This window comes from Pinus tabuliformis, chromosome 2_2 (genome assembly GCF_031772625.1).
Source record: "Pinus tabuliformis cultivar Carrire ecotype Pingquan chromosome 2_2, CPIR1, whole genome shotgun sequence".
NCBI lineage: Eukaryota > Viridiplantae > Streptophyta > Pinopsida > Pinales > Pinaceae > Pinus > Pinus tabuliformis.
The window spans coordinates 1,164,445,919-1,164,469,132 of NC_142300.1; the positions used below are offsets into that span (position 1 = coordinate 1,164,445,919).

The 23,214-nt window shown below is 42.4% G+C and overlaps 1 protein-coding gene across 2 annotated transcripts in view; it reads left to right on the forward strand.

Moving 5' to 3' along the window:
• Positions 1-23,214, forward strand: part of LOC149197572 (triacylglycerol lipase 1-like) — a 175,583-nt gene that overhangs the window by 145,171 nt on the left and 7,198 nt on the right. The gene's annotated exons all lie outside the window — the stretch shown is intronic.

A 23,214-nucleotide genomic window follows, 5' to 3' on the forward strand; every position in this document is an offset into this window, starting at 1 on the left:
AGTTGAGACCGACAGTTATTCACTCGGATAATCAGAGTTGCATTAAACTCACGGAGAGTCTAGTGTTTCATGACAGGTCAATACACATTGATATCAAATATCATTTCATCAAGGACTATGTTCAGAAGGGGGTAGTGAAGTTGGAGTATATATCAACAGATGAGCAGGTGGCCGATGTTCTCACGAAGCCCTTGCCAAGAGGCAAGCATGTCCATTTCAGGGACAAGATTGGTGTGGTGAGAAACACTTTCCTTGGTAAGAGGGAGTGTTGATTTTTAATATACCTTGGAAAAGTGGTTTCGTATGGGTTAGTCTCTACCTAGGGAAAAGTGTCCAAAATAATTATTTTCCTAAGTGTGACTTTATAAAGTGAAAGTGACTTTATAAGTGGTAAAGTCAATGTTAAATTATAAAGTGAAAAGTGACTTTAGACATAAAGTACAATGTGGCTACTTTATTTAATGGATGAGTTAAAAATTAGAAAGTGAGAATTAAATGCACATTTATTCCCATCTCTTGATCTAAATGAATCTGAGCCATTAGATCTTAGGGTTGCCCAAAAGTCATTTAGGGAAACAAAAGGGGGAAAAGAAAAGAGAGATTGCATTCATTCTTCATGAGCAGATTGGAGAAAGGAGGCTAAGAGCTGGAGAAAAGTTCTGAAGGAGAAATTTGTTGCAGCAAGTTGAAGGAGTGATTTCTGGGCAAAGCTGGGCACGGAAATCAAGGCATAGAAGACAATAGAAGGTACAGTACGAACAACATTTAATGCTGTGAGTTGCATGCCGTTCGAGAGAAGTTTTTGAGATTTTTTTTTGAAAAAAATCCATACAGTCCGTACAGAATCCATACAGTACAGTACAATACAAGGAAGGAGAAGCATTAGAAGCAAGAGCTTGTGACATCACCATACGGAAAAATGAAGGACTGTTGGAACAAAATGGTTGTCAATATTTCTTTTGGTGACCTCATTGAAAGATCAAAGGAAAAAGTCATCCAGGATAAGTCTCATCATACATTAGTCAAAATGGAAACATCTGCTGAATAAGAATATGCGAGATCCTCAAGATTCTTTGATGGAATCCTCATCGGAGGATTCACAGATCTAGAGTGGAAGCAAGTGTTTCATCAGGAACTCCAATTTATGGAATTCATGGGATGATGGTATGATGACATGAGAAATGAAGCAAATCAAAGGGTTGAAGATCTTTTCAATCAAGGAAGCTACTGGAAGAAGCCTAGATGACCTAACGGTAAAATGAGGTATGTATGCTTGTATTTAATATTATGAAGTCATGTCCTATGGTTGCAGGTAACATGGATCACTACTTCTATCTTGAGAAGCATAATCAAGAGAAAAGGAACTCCTCCTCTGAAAGGATGCAGGAAGGCATAAGTCACATTAGATGAAATCAACATAATATGCCCTCATATGAAGTATGAGGTGGTTGACTACAATTAAGGAACTCTGAGTCGAAGCTCTTGGGAATGGAATGTGTAAGAGGAAAGAGATCATAAGATATGCAACCATGATAAAGGTGATCAACATCCAAAAGACCAAATAGATTTGACTACGAAATCTCCTGGAAAGACATGAAGACTGATGAAAGTCTGAAAAAGATGGAGACCGTTGACAATGGATATCTTTGGGAAATGTGTCAAGATGTATGCATGATGCTGATACCTTCAGGAATATGTCATGATGAAGAGCCATCCCGTAAGGTACTAGTTGATTTAATGTTATGCTTTGATTTCTTGAATAATATCTAGATGAGTTCACGCAGGGCTACTGAAACAAGAGTTGTAAGTGCAAGTACAACTAGCATTCATGTGGTGAATGGAAATTCTTGAAAGAAGCATGATGAGAAAGAAGTATCCACATGAAGAAGGTTCTAGATAAGTACCAAGAAGGCCACTTTCCATGAAGAAAGGAATGATGTGATGAACCAAGGAGGAAAGTGATCAATGGCTAATGCCCTACAAGGAAGAAGCTCGACTAAATTTCATGATATCACGGAAAGAAATTGATGAAGCGGCTGAAGGACCCACAAAGAAGAAGCTGCTGATGAAAAGGAGAGTCCCTAGTTAAGAGGGAGCTTTGACAAGTCCCTACTTAAGAGGGAGCTTGGGCAAGTTCCTGGTCAGAAGGAGCTTGGGTACATTCCTTTACAGGAATAAGCATATCTTCCCTAGTTGAGAGGGAGAGATAGACACAATATTCTTGTTTTCACTTGGGAAGAAAGAATGGAGGATTGGGTAATCATTTGGCATCCGATACTCTTTGAGGATGTCTAGGGCATCCAAGATAAGAGTAGGCAAGAGGACCGATATTCTTTGAGGGCTAGGAACCCAAGATAAGAATGGTCCTAGAAGTTCATACTCAGAGAACACCCAGGTGGGTATGTACCTTGAGAGACAATGATGAAGGTGTTCATAGTTATTGGTCTCGCCAACATTGTGCTCTAATTTGATGAGAGATAGAGTTGTTAGTCAAGGCCTTGCTGTGGAAACAATTGTGGTTACTATGATGCTATATAGATGGATTACCAATCCGACTCTTCTTATGAGAAATTCTTCAGATTGAGAATGACCAAGTACCATTATGGATACCCCCCTAGTTAAGAGGGAGTGTTATAAAATGTAACTAGGTTCATTCTTCATAATGACATTGTAATATGATTTTGTAACCAAGAAAATGAATTTATTATTATGCTTGCTTCATGGGTTTCGTGAGCAAGAGTTTTTATATAGATGGCTCCCATTGAGAGCCTTAGGATTTATCTTTAAAGTCAAAGAGTCAATTGTGAAAATTCCAAACATGAAATTCTACTGCAGTAACTGATTTATTTCTCCTACTTATTTTCCACAATAAGTTATTTACAAAACCCTTTAGTAAACATCAAAATAAATTCTACTGTAGTTGTCACATAATAGTATAGAGAAAAGAACAAAGAAATACAAGCACAAGAATCAATCACATCAACATAGTTATTTTTGGACAATTGTCCTCAGAAAAAGCCAATGCGGGAAAACCAGTGCAGCATATGAGGGTATAGTTATTAATCTTCAACAACAATCTCTTTACAAGGAACGGTTTTGCAGAACATAGAGAAATTTATGAGAAAACCCCTGAGATAATTTTTCTCCTCACTTTGGAGAAATTCTGACATCCTAGAGACCCTCCAGACTTCTCTGCGTCACCTCTACGTCATCTACGTGAGGACTGCATGAGAATTGCGTCCCTAGCTACGTTGCCTCTCAGAGCTCTCCCTCTGCGATGTCTCTCTGATGCACTGTGTCACCTCCTCAGTCTTTGACTGATGTTGATGCCCTCCTCTTCCTTCACCCTGCAACTCTCCCTCTGAAATCGAATTCTTACTCCTTGAGAATTGATTTCCCTTGGGTTACTAAGTATTTGCCCAGTGTGTCTCCAACTGACCCTCAAGCCTCTTCTTATGCTTTTCTTGTTGACAAATCAGCGACCGAGATTAAGTCTCTAATCAACGGCTAAGATCAAATGAGACTTGATCCTAGTCTCTTAGAAGCTTCTCACCCATATTTTCGTTAATACCCATTAATTTTTTTATTTTCCTAAGTTTAGACTTAGGAACCCCATTAAAAATATTAATTATTTTAATAAAATACAATTCGGGTGGAATTTCACCAAACGATTTCTGGGTCTTGGAGATCTCATGTGTTCTAGCTCCTACACAAAATTTCAGAGCTAAAGCACATACGATGCTACCCAAAATAAACACTTCCTCTTAGCGAGCAATGTGTTATAACAATACTTCCTAGTAGAAGTATCACACTGATCCACTGCATTGGTCCTCTGCGTTGTTGATATTCGGCTTGCTGCCCTTCATCTATTGCGCTGCTGCAACCTGTACTGCTGCCCATGACACTGCCACTGTCACTGCTGCATCTGTACTACAACTCCCTCTCAATATGTTGCATCACGCTGTCCATAGCATTGCCATTGCTAATTGCTGCACTGCAACTCCCTGCACTATCCGCTTCTGCTACTGTAACGGATTATCAATCATCCCCATCTTTTCCTTGATATAAACAAAATTTGTTCTTCCTAGAGTCTTCGTGAGAATGTTTGCCACCTGTTCTCCTGTCGGAGTGTACCGTAACTATACTGCTCCTCGTTGGACACAGTCTCTGATAAAGTGACACCTGATGTCAATGTGCTTCGACCGATGATGAAAAAATGGATTCTCAGAGAGCTTGATGCAACTCTGGTTATCACACAAAATATTTGTCACTTCCATCTTTCTCCTGAGTAGATTCACAAGCAACTTCGTAAGCCATATTGCTTCACATGATGTTGTGCTAGCTTCCATATATTTAGCTTCAACTGAGCTCAGAGCTACGGATTTTTGTTTCCTACTACACTAGGAGGTCATTCCTGATCCAATGTTGAAACGATACCCATTGGTACTTTTCCAATCTACTGAACTTCTAGCGCAATCTGCGTCAGTGAACCCACTCAACTTGATGTCATTGTCTCAGGTGTACATTAATCCATGCTCGACTGTTCCTCGTACATATCTGAGAACATGCTTGGCCGCTGCCCAGTGCGCCCTCTTTGGTTCCACCATGAACTGACTGAGGGTGTTGACAGTGTAACAAATGTCTGGCCTGGTATTGACCAGATACATTAGGGACCCTATGAGCTGCCTGTACAAGGTGGGATCGACTTCTTTATCTTCAGACGCATCAATCTTCTTCTAGTTGGTAATCATTGGAGTAGCCATAGGTCTACAATCCTGCATTCTGAACCTTTTCAAAATCTCTGTAGCATATCTTCCCTGTCCAAGGAAAATTCCACCCTTCTGCTGCCAAACTTCCAACCCCAGAAAATAATGCATCTGTCCCAAATCCTTCATGTTAAATTCTGTAGCTAGGTTTTCCTTGCAATCTTTGATGAGCTTGGATGAACCAGTTAGAAAAAGGTCATCCACATATAACATCATAATTAGAGGCTCATTCTCTATAATCAGATAGTAGAGGTTGGGATCTGTGTCACTCTTGATGAAATCCATCTTCTGCAAGTAACCATCAATTCGACCGTACCATGCTCTAGGCGCTTGTTTAAGCCCATACAAGGCTTTCTTCAACTTGCACACGTGAGATTTCTTCTCATGTCTCAAAACCCTCTGTTTGTTCAATGTATACTTCTTCTATCACTCCGTTCAAGAACGCAGTCTTGACGTCCATCTGGTGAATCTCCCACCCCATCTGTGCTACAAGGGATATCACGGATCTGATAGAAGTATACCTGGCTAATGGGGCGAAGGTTTCTTTGTAGTCTATTCCTTCCTTCTGAGCATACCCCTTAGCCATGAACCTGGCTTTGTATTTTTCCACACTGCCATTTGCAGCATATTTAACCTTGTAGATCCATCTCGAACCTACAACTGACCTGTCTTGAGGCCTGGGTACCACTTCCCAAACATCATTGACCATTTTGGAACTGTATTCCTCCACCATAGCATCTTACCCATACTTGATGTTGAACGACCTCCTAAAAACTAGAGGGTTCTCCAACTTGAGCCACCAAGGCTTGGTACCTATTTGGTTGTCTACGCTCCCTTTTCTCATTCCTAGGAGCTCCAATGAAATCTTCTGCATCCCGTAGTATCTGTCGAAGTTCCCGGCTCGTTCTTCCACTAGTAGTGGGTAAATCTATTTGCTCCTCCTCTTGAGACTCCACCTGCTGTGATATCTCTGGATTCTTGTCTTTTGGAGAAATACTGGTGCTGGTTTCTGCTGGTCGAAGTGGCTGGACCAATGGATCATCCTTAGACTGCTCTTCGGAAGGCATTTCTCTGGATTTCCTAAAAGCTTTGTGCTCCATGAACTTTACATCCCGTCGTACTATGATCTTCCTATTTCCCAGAAGGTAGATTCTATATGCCTTAGCATTCTCGCTATATCCCACAAGATATCCTTTTTCTGCAGTTTGATCCGACTTCTTCTTCTTTTTTTCGGGTATATGGCAGTATGCCAAACTCACAAATATTTTGAAATGACTCACTTCAGGCTTCTTGCAGGTGAAAACACTCTCCGGAGTAATCTTACCTAATGCCCTGTGAGGAGTCATGTTTTGGACATATACTGCTGTGCTACATGATTCTTCCCGTAGAAATTTGGGCATATCCTGATCATACAACATTGCCTTTGCTGCTTCAACAATAGTCCTGTTCTTCCTTTCTACTACTCCATTCTGTTTCGGATTATATGGAGCTGTCCATTCTCTTTTGATGTGTTCGCTTGCGTAGAAATTAGTGAAGTCCTTATCAATGTACTCTCCACCATTGTCTAAGCGCAACACCTTTATCCTCTTCCCTATCAGAGTCTCAACCAAAGCCTTAAACTCTTTGAATCGATAAAAAACCTCATCCTTGGTTTTTAGAAAGTAGATCCAAGTTTTCCTGGAATGGTCATCAATGAAGGTGACGAAGTATTCGGCACCACTAAGAGCTTTTGTGGACATGGGTCCATAGATATCTGAGTGTATCAATCCCAGAACAGTCTTAGCCCTATTGTTACTTCTGGAATAAGCTGTTTTGGCATACTTGCCTAGTGCACACCCTCTGCATACATCGTCTTGTTTGGTACTTAATTCTAGAACTCCTGTGACGATCCTTTTGAGAATTCTTTGAGCCTCATGGTGTAAGTGCCCCATCCTCGTGTGCCATAGTTCATTGAAATATTTTTCTCCACTGCCGCCTATCAGTGCCATTGGAGATTCTAGCTATAACTTATATAGTCTATTACTTCTGACTCCAATTACGACCTTCTTCTTCCAACTTGGATGTTTGACATATACTTTCTTCCCAATGAAGAAAACATCATAGCCCTTGTTTTGTAACTGAAACACAGAAAGTAAGTTCATCCCCTATCCAAGCACATGCAGCACATTGGTAGCTGTTGAAGTTTCTAATATTCCTTAGTTAGAAACCCTTCATGCACTTTTTCTGATTTATTTGTACCTACTTGTTATTTTTTCTTTAACAAGTTATTTACAAAGTAAACATTGAAAATAAACACTAGTGCATGCTCAACATATTACAGATCAACAACTAAAAGAAACAAGAACAAACACACCACATGACAGCATTATTTCTGGACCAATGTCCCCGGAAAAACCCAATGCGGGAAAACCGGTGCAGCTATCTGAGGGTTTTCTTATTAAGCAATATCAGAGTACAATCTGGGTGCCAGAACTGGGCTACCCAACAGAGAATTTCCTTAGCAGCTATAACTCCCAGTTTGAGGGAAATCTCCTGGCTGAAACCCCGGAAAATCCTTCCGGCAGTTCCTCAGCAAAACTGCTCCTGCAACCCCAACGTCTACCCAATCTGGATTGCGTCAGCCCCTCTTTGTCCCACGCTGGCCCTGCGTAAATCTTTCTTGTCCTGCATCAGCCCTAGGAGGCCTTGCGTCAGCTCTAGGAGCCTCTGCGTCAGTTGCGTTGGCCCCTCTGGTGCTCTGTGGCAGTACTTGGCTACCTTTGCGTGGACCTGCGTGAGCCCTTGTTGGCTCTGCGTCACCCTCCTTGGCTGCTGCGCTGCTGTCCCGACACAATCTTTGCCTTCTCTGTTTCTTTGTACTCAATGCCCCTCAGTTGTTCTCCCGATCACTGATTCTATCTCTCTTAGCAAACCCCGCTTTGGAGAATAGAATGATTGATCATCTGGTGTGTTCTCCAAGTGACCCTCAAGCCTCCTCTTATACTTTTCCTGTTGACATCTCAACGGCCGAGATTAAGTCCCTAATCAACAACTAAGATTAGATCTGACTTGATCCATGTCTTTTGGACCACTCTAACACAGATTCATATTTTTTTCTAAATTTGACTAGTTCTATTAATGTAACAAAAATAGTACAAGGAGGCACCGACCTTTGCAGAGCAAGTCCCAAATTATGCCATGTTTAACAACAAAAGATTGGAAAGGGACTGCCTGCACCGGGGAATCCAGTCCAAAACTATAAGAGTTTGCTGCACACGCAGGGGTAATAGCTTGTACTGCCAGAGTGGAACGATTTTTTGAACAATCATCAAAATTAACAACATTGCATAAAAAAAACACCAGAATAGACCCATAGTATTGGCAGCTGGGAACCCAGAATCTGAAAAACTTTAACCAGCTAGGTGTCGTTAGGAGGAGGAGGTTCTTCCACTATCAAACACCTGTATGCCTCCATGTCATCTTCTGCATCCTGTTTGTCTATCGGTGTTTCTTCCATGTTCTTGAAGCGGCCTGGAATGGTGCGTCCCTAAGTTGCTTCACTGCTTCTGTGCGTCCCTGAGCTGCTTCGCTACTTCTGTGCATCCCTGAGCTGCTTCCAGGGGCTTTTCTCTTACTGGTGGTGGTCCCGCCTAAGAGTGCGGGCTGGGTCTCCAGAGTTTTATGGCTCCTCTCTAAATGCCACCGAGATAGTCGCTATTATGCAGGGACGTTCCAGCGTGCAACGAAATTGAAATTGTGCAGAATGACTGGGTTGCAGAGATGATACAGAGGTAGCAGGAGGCTGGGGAGCAGCGTCAACAGGTCGAGGACCTGCAGTCTGAGCCCGCCCTTGACCGCTGCGAGTGGCAGGGTAGCGTCCAGAGAAATGAGCCGTCGAAGGGGAGGATGAGTCAGAGGGGGACGAGTCAGAGTGGGTCAAGGAGGGGGGGCGAATTGTTCTTCCTCTGCTACTGCCCCTCCTGCAGCGCATACGATGACGCAGACAAGGCATGCTCACCTGGTCAAAATTGAGTGGACGAGGACGAGAAGGAGCAGTGCCAAAGAATGAGTGGTCAATGAGAACAGAAGGACCAGTTATCAGCGGTTCAGAGCCGAGATTCAAGACCGAAGAACCAGTCCGAAGGCAACATAGAAGACTCTGCGAGAAATGTGCACCATCCACCATCTCAATGCAGCACAGAATTTGGCAGCATCTCCCCGTTGTCGTGCGCAAGCTCGGCTCTGCAGCAGCAGGGAGACAATTGCAGTTCAGAGGAGGCGAAGCGGGGGGAAGACGGTTTGAAGAGGCCATCTTAGAAACCAGATTGATGAAGTCTCGACTTGCGCAGTGCATTAATATGCCATTAATTTCGGCAGTGACCTTTTGGGTGGAAGCGTGGGTGGCCAGGTGGCCTTGCCACTTGCCAACCCAAGGTCGCTGCATAGTGCCAGCGTGCCTAAACACCCGCATCTGGGAAACAAAGATTCATATTAATACACATTAATATTTTATTTTCCCTAAGTTTAGACTTAGGGACTCCATTAAAAATATTAATTATTTTAATATCTCCTGATCTATTTAGAATTTTCCCAAATCCTTTCTGGGTATTGGAGATCTCATGTGCCCCGACCTCTCCACCAAATTTCATGGCTAGAGCACATCCGATGCTACCCCAAATCAACACTCCCTCTTAGCGAGCATTGTGCTCTAGCAATACTCCTCACTGAGTACTACTCTGATCATCCGACATCGGTACCTATGCTGATGCTAGACCTTCCTACCCAACATCCTCTGCACTGCTGCATCCTGTACTACTGCCCATGGTTCTGCCACTGCCACTGCTGCATCTGTACGACAGCTCCCTCTGCATCCGTGCTGTTGCTGGTCCTTCCTCCCTGCACTGCATCTGCACTGTACCTCCTCTCATCATGTTGCATCGTGCTGCCCACTGTTGCACTGCAACTCAGCTACTGAAAAGTAAGTAACTGATCTTCCAACTGATCTCCCTGTTGGGCTAGAGACACCCATTAATGCTGAAGCTCCCTCTGCTGCTGACAAGTGCTCCCTCTCTGACCTTTGCGCTGCTGCAACAACTCCCTACATCTCGCACCGTTGCACACCTCTCTGTGCCATCCTGCACTAGTGCAACACTCCTGTGCCTCTCGCACTGCTGCAGCCTGCTAGCCTTGCGCTGTCTCGGGACTCCTGCACTGTAGCTTTCTTTGCCGCTCCATCTGCATTCGTCTCTACCCACTCAGCCAGTCCTGCTACTACTTGTCGAGGCTCCCGTAGCAAGGTCTAATCCAAGAGGCTGGGTACCTTGAGGATCCTGCCCTTCATCGCCTGTAGTCCGACTGACTACAGCTCGATGTCTCCCCACTTCTGCTCAAGTGGTGCGTGTGCACTCATGGCACAATCATCGTTTGTCAAAAATTCCTTCTCTGCCCGTACTGGCGCTGCCTTAGTCTCGGAAGACTCTCCCTTACTCTTCTTCCTTGAGCATTGGGTCACATAATGACCCATCTCCCCACAGTGGAAGCACTTGATCTTGGAGAGATCTTTCTTCTTCCGCTTCTCTTGCTTTCCGTCAAATGCTAGGGCCACATCCTCCTCTTGTTGAACTTTGATCCCTTTGCTACTGCTACCTGTCTTTGACTGCCGTCTGATCTCTTCCTGGCGAAGAGCTGCCCACATCTCATCCCAAGCTAGGAGAGTCCCTCTGCCCAGGATACTCTGGACAAACAGTTCCCAATCTTTTGAGACAACATTCAGGGTTGTCCTCACCATAAGCTCCTGATCCGGTATCGCTCCTATAGCAGTGAACTGGTCTCGTATCTCATCTAGTCCTACGAGGAAGGTGTCAATCGATTGACCCTTCTTCATCTGATACGACCTCATCTGGTTCCCGAGCAACATTCTTCTTTGCACAGAAGTATGCTGGTACAGGTTCTTGATAGCCTACCACATCTCAACTACCATTTGCTTCTCGGCTATATGTGGTACCACATGATCCTTGACCCCGTCAAGGATAATGCACTTGGCCCTCGCGATCGCCTCTTCGTACTTGTTGTTATCATTGGGGTCGATTGGGATAGCTATAACTTTCAAGGCGAAGTTCTTGACACGATTCCTGTCAAGCACTGATAAGATTCTGGCTTTCCAGACTGCGAAGTTCGATGCTCCGTCTAGTCTATCCTGGTCTCTTACCCTGTGTAGTGCCATGACGCTCCTCTACTTCCCTCCTGGAAGTTCTCTGTTCAACTCCTCTGAGTCTCTACTTCTTGTCTGGAAGTTCTCTTCTGGACTCCCTTTGAGTCCTAATTTCCCTCCTGGAAATCCTTCTGCCGCTTGTTGAGATGTCCCCTACTCTAATCGTTTTGTGCAACTGCATTGCTGATCCAGGTTCCTTGGCAAGAAACCCTCGGTAACAACTCCTCTGGCCCTGCTCTGTTAGGTACTGTTCTGAATATAGTACCTCACCAGCTCCACTCTACAATATTCTTGCAGCCTTCTAAACTCCAGCAACTGCCTCTCTGTGAACTGCGTCAGCCCCTCTCTGCCCCATGCTGGCTCTGTGTCACTCTAGATGGGTCTACGTCAGCCCTGGGATTCCCTGCGTCAGCCCTCTGGCCCTCTGCAACAGCAACACTGACCTCTCTGAGGCTCTGCGCAGTTCTTGGCTTCTTCTGCGTGGCTCTGCGTCACACTTCTTGGCTTCTACGCTGCTAGAAACAGCTTCTGCCACCTTGGAACAACTGTTTTCTGCTGCTATTGCTCCGCTCGGCTGATGTCTTTTAGTCCTCCTGTGATCTGCAATCACGCTTCGATACCATGTTGAAGTTTCTAATTTTCCTTAGTTAGAAACCCTTCATGCACATTTTCTGATTTATTCCTACCTACTTGTTTATTTTTTCTTTAACAAGTTATTTACAAAGTAAATACTGAAAATAAACACCAGTGCATGCTCAACATATTACAGATCAACAACTAAAAGAAACAAGAACAAACACACCACATGACACCATTATTTTTGGACCAATGTCCCCGGAAAAACCCAATGTGGGACCACCGATGCAGCTATCTGAGGGATTTCTTATTAAGCAATATCAGAGTACAATATGGGTGCCGAAACTGGCCTACCCAACAGAGAATTTCCTTAGCAGCTATACCTCACAGTTTGAGAGAAATCTCTTGGCTGAAACCCCGAAAAATCCTTCCGGCAGTTCCTCAGCACAAAACTGCTCCTGCAACCCTAGCGTCTGCCCAATCTGGACTGCGTCAGCCCCTCTCTGTCCCATGTTGGTACTGTGTTAGCCTTTCTTGGCTTGCGTCAGCCCCAAGAGGCCCTGCGTCAGCTCTGGGAGCTTCTGTGTCAATTGCGCTGACCCCTTTGGTGCTCTGCTCTGCTGGCTCTGCGTCAGCCCCAGGAGGCCCTGCGTCAGCTCTGGGAGCCTCTGTGTCAGCTGCGCTGGCCCCTCTGGTGCTCTGCTGGCTCTGTGTCACCCTCCTTGGCTGCTGCGCTGCTCTCCCGGCACAATCTCTTCCTTCTTTGTTTCTCTATACTCAATTCCCCTCAGTTGCTCTCTCGATCACTGATTCTATCTCTCTTAGCAAATCCCGATCCAGAGAATAGAATGACTGATCATCTGGTGTGTTCTCCAAGTGACCCTCAAGCCTCCTCTTGTACTTTTCTTGTTGACGTCTCAATGACCGAGATTAAGTCCCTAATCAAGGACTAAGATTAGATCTGGCTTGGTCCATTCTTTTGGGCCACTCTAACAGAGATTCATATTAATACACATTAATATTTTATTTTCCCTAAGTTTAGACTTAGGGACTCTATTAAAAATATTAATTATTTTAATATCTTCTGATTTGTTTAGAATCTGTCCAAACTCTTTCTGGGTATTGGAGATCTCATATGCCCCAACCTCTCCACCAAATTTCGTGGCTAGAGCACATCTGATGCTACCCCAAATCAACAGTAGCTTGAAGCCGATGCCTTGCTTCTGTTTGAAAAACTATAGTACCTCTTCCAACGGGGGAACATTTTGACTTATTTCCCATGGTGATTTGGAAGTTCATATGTTTTTCTTGATAGCTTGAAAAACATTCTCTTATTCCTGTCATGTGCGCAGAAGTTCCACTATCGATATACCAAACCTCTGAGGAAGTAGAACTTGCCAAGCAAGCAACTTCTTCTTCCAGTCTGGAAGCTAACATAGAATAGTCGTGATCCATATTCTTCATGCTTTCCTCTTTCCTGGGAGAACTGCGTGAGTCCTTTTGAGTTGCTGCTCCAACATCATGCTCCCCACTCATTGCAGTTTCTCTAATCCGGTTACCCGAACTTAGCTCCGATACCATGTGAAAATTCCAAACACGAAATTCTACTGCAATAACTGATCTCCAGATCTTTGGAGTGTCCTGTGTATATTCATATACCAAAGGATAAAAGAAAGAAGCTAGATCCTTCCGGTATGAAAGGTATATTTGTTGGGTATAGTAACTCATCGAAAGCTTATAGAATCTATATGAAAGATGGACATCACATTGAAGTTAGTCGTGATGTCATATTTGATGAGAGTATAGCATTCAAGAAGTCAAAATAACTTTCTATAGATTTTGATGATGAAGAACTTTCGATATTTGAGGAGGAAGTTGACAAGGAAGGAGAAGAATCACACCATGAAGAAGAAGGGCCTAGTGAACTTGTTCAACCCATGGTCATTCTAGAAACAAGGAAAAGACCTAATTGGTTGAAATCCACACTACTTGATGCAGAAGGTCATGGGGCAGCGCAAGGATCATTTAGAGAAAGTAAGAGACCCAAGAAATATTCTAGGTATGCTGCATACATGACAAAATTAATAGAAGCAGAACCATCCACCTTTGAATAGGCTGTAGAACATCGAGAATGAAAGGATGCCATGAATGAAGAGGATGAACCTATAATGAAGAATGGAGTCTGGGAGATCGTACCTAGGCCTGAATACAAATTTGTGGTTACTTTGATGGAAGTATAGATAACTATAAAGCAAGATTTGTGGCTAGAGATTTCTCTCAACTTGAAGGCATCGACTATGAAGAGACATTTGCTCCAACAACAAGATATACAACGATTTGATCATTAGCCTCTCTAGCAACATCGATGGGATGGAACATCCACCAAATGGATGTCAAGACTGCGTTTCTGAATGGCACCATAGATGAAGAAGTCTGTATAGAACAACCCTTGGGATTTGAAGTCAAAAACATGAAGGCTTATGTTTGCAGTTTGAAGAAAGCATTATATGGCCTCAAGCAAGCGCCAAGGGCATGGTATGCTAGAATGGATGCAGACATACAAAGAATAAGCTTCACAAAAAGTTCTGCTGACTCAAACCTTTATATTAAGGTTGTAAATAATGAAGCTGTAATTATTCTTTTGTATGTAGGTGATCTTCTCTTGACAGGTGTAGAAGGTCGAATTGAAGAATGTAAGAAGCAATTGGCAGTAGAATTTGATAAGAAGGATCTTGGGTTGATGCATTACTATTTGGGACTATAAGTCTGGCAAGGACCAAATGAAATCTATTTGGGTCAAGGAAAGTATGTGATCGAGATTCTAAAGAAGTTTGACATGATGGACTGTAAACCTATGACCACTTTGATGATCACAAACTTGAAGAGACTAAGGAGTTCTGAATCAAGCCATGTGGATCCTTCCAGGTATAGACAACTCGTTGGCTCATTGATGTACTTGGTGAATACTCGACTAGACATATGTTTTGTAGTAAATGTACTCAGTCAATTCCAAGTGGAGCCGAAGCATGATCATTGGATAGCAACAAAGCATATTCTGAGATATTTGCGAGGAACCATCAACTACTGTCTGAAATATGATAGAAGGAATGATGTCCAATTGATTGGATATACAAATTTCGACTGGGGAGGTAGTGAACAGGATGGAAGAAGCACTACGGAAGGATGTTTCAGTTTAGGATCCTCAATGGGCTCATGGATGAGCAGAAAGCAAGACACCGTTGCTTTGAGTAGTGCTGACGCTGAGTATGTTGTAGCATGTGAAGTAAGTAGAGAAGCAATATGGTTAAGGAAGCTGCTCAGCACGATGCAACATGATGAGAGGAGGTGCAGTGCAGATGCAGTGTTGGGAGGAAGGACCAGCAGTAACACGATGCAGAGGGAGTTTTCGTACAGATGCAGTAGTGGCAGTGGTAGAACCATGGGCAGTAGTACATGATGCAGTAGTGTAGAGGATGTTGGGCAGGAAGGCCTAGCATCAGCATAGGTACTGATGTCGAATGATCAGAGTAGTACTTAGTGAGGAGTATTACTAGAGCACAGTCCTCGCTAAGAGGGAGTGTTGATTTGGGGTAGCATCAGATGTGCTCTAGCCACGAAATTTGGTGGAGAGGTTGGGGCACATGAGATCTCCAATACCCAGAAAGGGTTTGGGCAAATTTTAAACAAATCAGGAGATATTAAAATAATTAATATTTTTAATGGAGTCCCTAAGTTTAAACTTAGGGAAAAAAATATTAATGCGTATTAATATGAATCTGTGTTAGAATGGTCCAAAAGACATGGATCAAGCCAGATCTAATCTTAGCCATTGATTAGGGACTTAATCTTGACCGTTGAGATGTCAATAAGAAAAGTATAAGAGGAGGCTTGAGGGTCACTTGGAGAATACACCAGATGATCAGTCATTCTATTCTCTAGAGTAGGGTTTGCTAAGAGAGATAGAATCAGTGATCGGGAGAGCAACTGAGGGGCATTGAGCATAAAGAAATAGAGAAGGTAGAGATTGTGTTGGGAGAGTAGCGCAGCAGCCAAAGAGTGTGACGCAGAGCCAGCAAGGGCTCACGCAGGGCCACGCAGAGGCAGCCAAGTGCTGCGCAGAGCACCAGAGGGGCCAACGTAGCTGACGCAGAGGCTCCTAGAGTTGACGCAGGGCCTCCTGGGGCTGACGCAGGGCCAACGTGAGACAGAGGGGCTGACACAGTCCAGATTGGGCAGACGCTGGGGTTGCAGAGCAGTTTTGTGTTGACGAACTGCTGGAAGGGTTTTTCGGGGTTTCAGCCAGGAGATTTCTCTCAAACTGTGAGGTATAGCTGCTAAGGAAATTCTCTGTTGGGTAGGCCAGTTTCGACACCCAGATTGTACTTTGATATTGCTTAATAAGAAAACCCTCAGATAGCTGCACTGGTTTTCCCGCATTGGGCTTTTCCGGGGACATTGGTCCAAAAATAATGGTGCCATGTGGTGTGTTTGTTCTTGTCTCTTTTAGTTGCTGACCTGTAATATGTTGAGAATGCACTAGTGTTTATTTTCAGTATTTACTTTGTAAATAACTTGTCAAAGAAAAATAAAAAGTAGGAAGGAATAAATCAGAAAAAGTGCACGAAGGGTTTCTAAACTAAGTAAACTTAGAAACTTCAACATTTCATGCTCAAGTTCTTTTATTTTATAGGTCAAACACCCATTGAGTGCTTCTAGGGTTTGTCCTAGGTATAAGAGTCATTGTCATATATTGAAGATCCCATGGGCACATTGTAAATTGTAAAGAAAATATTATTTTGTCTTTAAAGTGTCAAAATACCTCCAAGATCAAGTCGGTCTACTGAGCTGTCAAGTCGACTTACATGAAGAGCCACGTCCACCCTTGAATAAGCCTAAATATAAAGGAAATCGTCCTCCACTTAGATCGCTCACTCACTCATCTCTTATGCGAAGAAGCAAAAGAAGAAGAAGTCGAAGAAGGAAGTGTGAAGAAGAGGAAGTTGAAGAAGTTGAAGTGTTTTTGGGCCTTATCTATCTCTCTTGGGAAGATCGAAGTTAGGGTTTTTGCACTGGGATCTCTTGTGGTTCGATTTTGGAAGCAGAAGAGAAGGGAAGGCAAGCGAAGGTCTCTTAGGGCATCTTAGTAGCCCTAAGACTCAAGACAAGAAGAAGGCTCTTAGAGGGAGATCGAAGTCTCCTAGAGAAGCAACAACTGTTGCAGCAGTTGCTGGGGAGAAGAATTTCGGATCTACTAGGAGGTCGAAGATATTGCAGCAGGAAGCTGTGGTAGACTTGATCTTGGAGGGTATTTGTATGAGTCTCCAGGTCATGGCATTTGTCAATTGAAAGATCTAAGCAAAGAAGAGATATACAGGTTTTCCCCTCAGGAGGAGGGGTTTTGGCCCTGGCTTGCAGCCTATATACTGTGTCACTGTTCTTACTGTTTTGGTAGTTGTTTGATCTATTGCACATTGGAATAATAACAAACAAAGCTAATAAGTAAAAGATAACACAAACAATTATCAAGTTAAGAGAATCAACATATTCATTGCCCTATTGAATTCTCAACATATCCCTGGTACGGGAGTCCATAAATGAGGTCACAGGAAGCCACAAAATGCTTTTCTAGAGTACTATGAAGTTGGAGTTGAGGAATTTTTGTACTCATAAATTATTAGAAAAATGTTCGGTGGTTTTTCTCCCAATATGGTTTCGACCTAAAAATCTTTTGTGTACTGCTCTTGTGATGTGTTGATGATTATTGTTTTGTTGTTCATGCTCTAAAAAATTATAATTAACTATTTGTAACTGAAATATTGATTCACCCCCCTCTCTGTATAGCCAACATATATCTGTTGAAAATGTAGCTTGGAAGGTGATTTTGCATTGGTCAAGTGCAATGACATGTAGACAATCACCAAAAATTCTCTTGCAACAATTATGTAATTATTTCTCAAGTTTGGACATTAGGCATGAAGTCATTAATTTAATTTTTGACTTTATTGGCCAATTTTTATAAAGTTAAAAGGGTCAACTTGAGATTATATCTTGACTATAGATCTCAAGTGTGGAGATGCAATCTCAACCCTCCATCACTTTGGAGATTAGTTCAGAAAATTACAAAAGAGGAAATAGGCTATTGGAGAGGTAGATTGATTGGCACAAGAACTAGGCATTCAGCAGAGCAGGAGGTTGAACAGACAACATGTTGGAAATAATATTGAGAGGGGGGGGGGGGTGAATCAATATTATCAAGTCACTTATTTTCTTTTTCAAACCCAGATCATATACACTACTTCAGTTAGATAAAACCGCGTATATACGCAACTACAGAGAAGGAAACCCGCGTATGCAATGCAGACTTATAATTTAATTTATCTTACTGATGTTGATCATTAATCTGTGTATTAGAATCAAATAAACAGTAACTAGAAACAGTAAAACAGATCTGAAGACAATCACACACACAAGAACACAAGATATAAGGTGGAAACCCAATGTGGGTGAAAACCACCTGCTGCAATTCGTCTCTATCTTCTTTTAATTAGAAACTTCTTTTTACAATGTACTGGTGCAGTCCTTTACCAGTACGCAGGTTGCAACCTGCAGAGAGCTACAACCCTCTCTCGTTCTCCAGCTTCTCCTGGAAGGGAGCTACAACCCCCTTAGCTCTTGCACTAGCCAAGATACTAGTACGTAGGTGCTGGCCTATAGAAGGCTACAACCTTCTCTTTCTTCCAGGGACCACATTTCATAAATTTTTAGACTGGATCCATGAACATCAATCAATCATCAAAAATTTCTGCATCAAACAATCTCCTTTTCACCAATTAGAACTGAATCAAGTAGATACTTCTCTGACGGCTGTACCCAAAACACAGTAATAGTAACCACACACCAAATTCTGAACCCAGAACACTGCAGCAATAAACAGAAGAAGCTAGATCACAACTCAAAAGATATACGCTACTTCAATAACCTTAAAACCTGCGTGCATACGCTTCTGTGTTTGGACCAACCTGCGTATACGCTGTTTTTATTCGTTGAACCAGCGTGTATACACGCCTTCGCTTCACTGAACCTGCGTACAGATCTATAAAGGGTAATTCACTCTTTCAAATATTCAGACACTAATTAACCCAGATTATCAGATTTATAGATCAAGCATGTGCCACATATAACAGATCAAAATCATACAAAGATACTATCATTCAAGCCTAAAGATTATGACCCATCAATAGAACTTATCCTTCTCTTTGCGCTGAGGTTCCTTCTTCATTCAGATCCAGATCTGCACCATAACCCAAATCACCAATATTTCAGATCTAGCACTTATTAGATATTCAATTAATTCAGAGGATCCTTTGCCAAACGATCTCCTTCCTCTTTTATAGTCATAGGCCTTTGACAATACCACGGTCCAAAACCATAATAAAACAATACCATGGACCCTATACTTGGGATCAACACTTCTGACGAGATACCATGGTCCAAAACCATAGGTTCAAATACCAAGGACTAACTACCACGGACCAAAAGTAAGTTCTCCAACATATACGCGCTTTTCCTTGCGTGAAAGTGGGTGTATACGCATACGCGCCTTTGTAACGTCTAACCCACGTGTATATGCGCCTTCGTCTAGGTGAACTTGCGTATATATCTTTTTCCTTCATTCTGAGAGCCTGTACTGAGATCTGTCACCAAAGAGAGTTGCCATCAAGGACAACACCTGTGCCATAGGTCCAAACCTGTGCCATAATGCCAACAATCTCCCCCTTTGGACTTGATGGCAACCCCAAGATCCTCAAAGTCATTCTCCCCCTTTGTCATCAAGAGCAAAGGGTTGTGCTCCCCCTAAGTACATGCTGACATCTCTGCCCTGCTGTGCTGACCATGCTCCCCCTGACTGTAGGCAAGATCTGCAAAAAGATGTTCATCAAGAAGAACCATGACTTATACATCATAAAAGACCTTCCTATCACCAGAAGACTCAATACATACATCCATCACCCAACCAAGTGGGGATCATCCACCCACCCAAGTGGGGATACATCAGAAATTTACATATGACAACCAAGTACATTACATCTTCATCCTAGGCATAGTGGGGAAACCAAAATAGGCCGTTACATGACCTTGACACCATAAAAGAGATACATGACATAGAGATGAAATATCTAGAGCAAGACTTATGAAAGTCACCAATAACTGATATCAATAGCATCTGTCAATCACCATTCAGATCAGCAACTAAGATTTCCTTCTGTTCTCCCTTTGCCTTTGTTCCACCTGAAACCAACAACAGCTGTGAACTAGAACCAAAAGCTTCTAAGATAATGCCAACAATGCATCATTAGAAGTTTATCCGCTCCCCCTGAACCTGTGCTAGATGGTCTCTGTTAGACCCATATCAGAATATCTTCAACTAGAGCCTGTCCCTACTGATATCCATCAAGCCTCCATATACACGACTGTCTCTGCACAAACCGACGTATGTACGCGGATCCTCCTCAAGCAACTCGCATAAACCCATTTTTCTCTGAAACAGACAAGTTTTAACAGCAAGATGATGCATCAACTACTCCCAGCTTCTGTCTGAGGTATTCAAATGTTTCCCTGGGCAGTGGTTTGGTGAGTATATCAGCAACTTGTTCCTTAGAGGGAACATACTCCAATTTGACCTTTTGTTCCAACACTTGTTCCCAGAGAAAGTGATACTTGATCGGTATGTGCTTAGTCTTTGAATGCATAACAGGATTCTTTGAAATGCTGATTGCACTTGTATTATCACATAAGATGGAGATAGGTGGTGTACAAGTGATTTGAAAATCCTGTAAAGTTTGCATCATCCAAAGGAGTTGAGTGCAACAAGATGCGGCAGCCACATATTCTGCTTCAGCTGTAGATAAGGCAATCGAACTCTGTTTCTTGCTGAACCAGGATACTAATCTGGAACCCATAAAGAATGCACCACCACTAGTGCTTTTCCTGTCATCCACGCTTCCAGCCCAATCTGCATCTGTATAAGCATGAAGAGTGAGATCTGTATCTCTTGGATACCACAGGCCATAGTTTTGAGTTCCTTGAAGATACTTGAAAATTCTCTTTACTGCCTGAAGATGGGTTTCCTTAGGATTTGCCTGAAATCTTCCAACTATTCCCACTGCATGCATGATGTCTGGTCGGGTACCTGTCAAATAAAGTAGACTTCCAATCATGGATCTACAGGTTGGTTGATGTACTGCTGCTGATTCATCATTTGCACTGAGGCTGCATCTTGTAACCATAGGGGTACACACTGGTTTTGAATCTTCCATGCCATACTTCTTCAAAATCTGCTTAAGGTACTTGGTTTGAGATAAAAAGATACCGCCTTCATTTTGTTGGATTTGTAGACCAAGAAAGTATGTCAACTCTCCAAGTAATGACATTTCGAATTCTTTTTGCATCACCAAGGCAAAGTTTTGACTCATAGCTTCTTCATTGCTGCCAAAGATAATATCATCTACATACACAACAAGTATTAGCAATTTGTTATTTTCAATTTTCATATAAAGATTGCTATCTGCTGATTCTTTTGAAAAGCCTTGTTGATGAAGGTATTTGTCCAAACGATAGTACCAAGCCCTTGGAGCTTGTTTAAGACCATAGAGAGCCTTTTTTAGTCTGCATACAAGATTTGGATCATTCCCAAGAATGAAACCATCTGGTTGCTCAATGTACACTTCTTCTTCTAAGTCTCCATTCAGAAACGCTGATTTCACATCCATTTGAAATACCTTGAACTTCTGAAAGCTAGAGAGAGCAAGGAACATTCTGATGGCCTCAAGTCTAGCAACGGGAGCAAAAGTTTCTTCCAAGTTTATTCCTTCTTGTTGAGCATACCCTTTACAAACAAGTCTAGCCTTGTTTCTAATCACTTCCCCATTTTCATTCAACTTGTTTTTGAAGATCCATTTTGTCCCTATGACATTCTTATCTTTTGGTCTAGGAACCAACTCCCAAGTGTCATTCTTTTCAATCTGCTCAAGTTCTTCATCCATTGCCTTGACCCAGCATTCATCTTTGCATGCCTCTTTTACATTTTGTGGTTTAGTGGAGGAGAGTAATGCCAAATAGCTTGAGGCTTCTGCAATTGTTCTTCTTGTTTGTATACCTGCCTCCTTTTGCCCCAATATTTGAGATTCTGGATGATTCTTCTGAACGTACCTGGATGGAGTCTTATCTTCTATTCTTATCTGTTCTTCTGGTGCCTCTTGAGCTTCTTCTTCATCATAAGTCTGATTTGATGTTGAAGGATAGTCCTCATCATCTTCGAAATCTTCGGAATTCACTTGCCTAGGAATGTTTCCTTCTTCATCAACCACTACATCAATGCTGTCAACAATTCTTCCAAGTCTTTTGTTGTAACACTTATATGCTTTGCTGTGGGGAGAATAACCAAGGAGAATGCCTTCATCTGCTCTAGGTTCAAACTTGCCAAGATTTTCATCATTATTTTTAATATAGCATTTGCTTCCAAAAATTTTGAAATATTTTACCGAAGGAGTCTCACCATACCAGAGATCATGAGGAGTTTGAGTTTTGTTCACCTGGATATTTGTCTTTTTGAGAATAACAACTGCAGCAAATGCGGCTTCACCCCAGAAGGTTGCGGGAGTTCCAGACTCATCAAGCATGGCACGAGCCATTTGTTGAACCGTTCTGTTCTTCCTTTCCACTACTCCATTTTGCTGAGGAGTCCTAGCTGTAGAGAATTCCCTTTTTATTCCACGTTCTTCACAAAAATCGAAAAATTCATTCGAGGAAATTCTCCCCTAGATCAGACCTGAGGCATTTGATTCTGAGATCTGATTCGTTCTCCACCAAGGCTTTGAATGATTTGAACTTTTCGAAGGCTTCGTTTTTGTGCTTCATAAGTCCTATCCAACACATCCTGGAATAGTCGTCACTGAATAATATAAAGTATTCTTCTCCTCGAGGTGACCTTTTCCTAGTTGGATCACATACATCAGTATGGACAAGTTCAAGCAGCCTGCTTGCTGATCCTTCCTTTTCAGGGAAGTTAGTTCTGGTTTGCTTACCAAACTGACATGATTTGCATATTGTATTGTCTGGGATTCTGATGTCTGGAAGACCACGAACTGCCTGGTATTTGCATGCTTTCCTTATCTGTGAGAAACTAAGATGCCCCAATCTTCTGTGCCATAGCCAATGTTCATCATTTTTGCTTAGATAGCATTGATGTTGTCCTTCTTTGAATATGTATAAATTATTTGGAGTCCTTACGCCTTTGATCACTGTTTTTCCTGTATCAAGATCACGAACACTACATCCATTTGATCGAAATATTACCTCAGTTCCTTGATCGCACATCTCGCTGACACTTAATAGATTATGCTTTAAGCCATCAACATACGTGACATTTCCAGCTTTGACCCTTTCTTTCAACTGAACAGAACCTTTACCTTTTATGAGAGCAGGGGTGTCATTTCCAAAAGAAACCTTCTTCTCCTTCTCTAAGGCACTATATGATTGAAGTTTTTCTTTATCACCTGTCATATGTTTCGAACATCCACTGTCGATGTACCATTGATTTTCCTGCCCTTCCGCATATAAGGCTATACCACATCTTTCTAGTTGGGGTTCTTTTATTCTCCATGATTTGGCACTTGAGGTTTG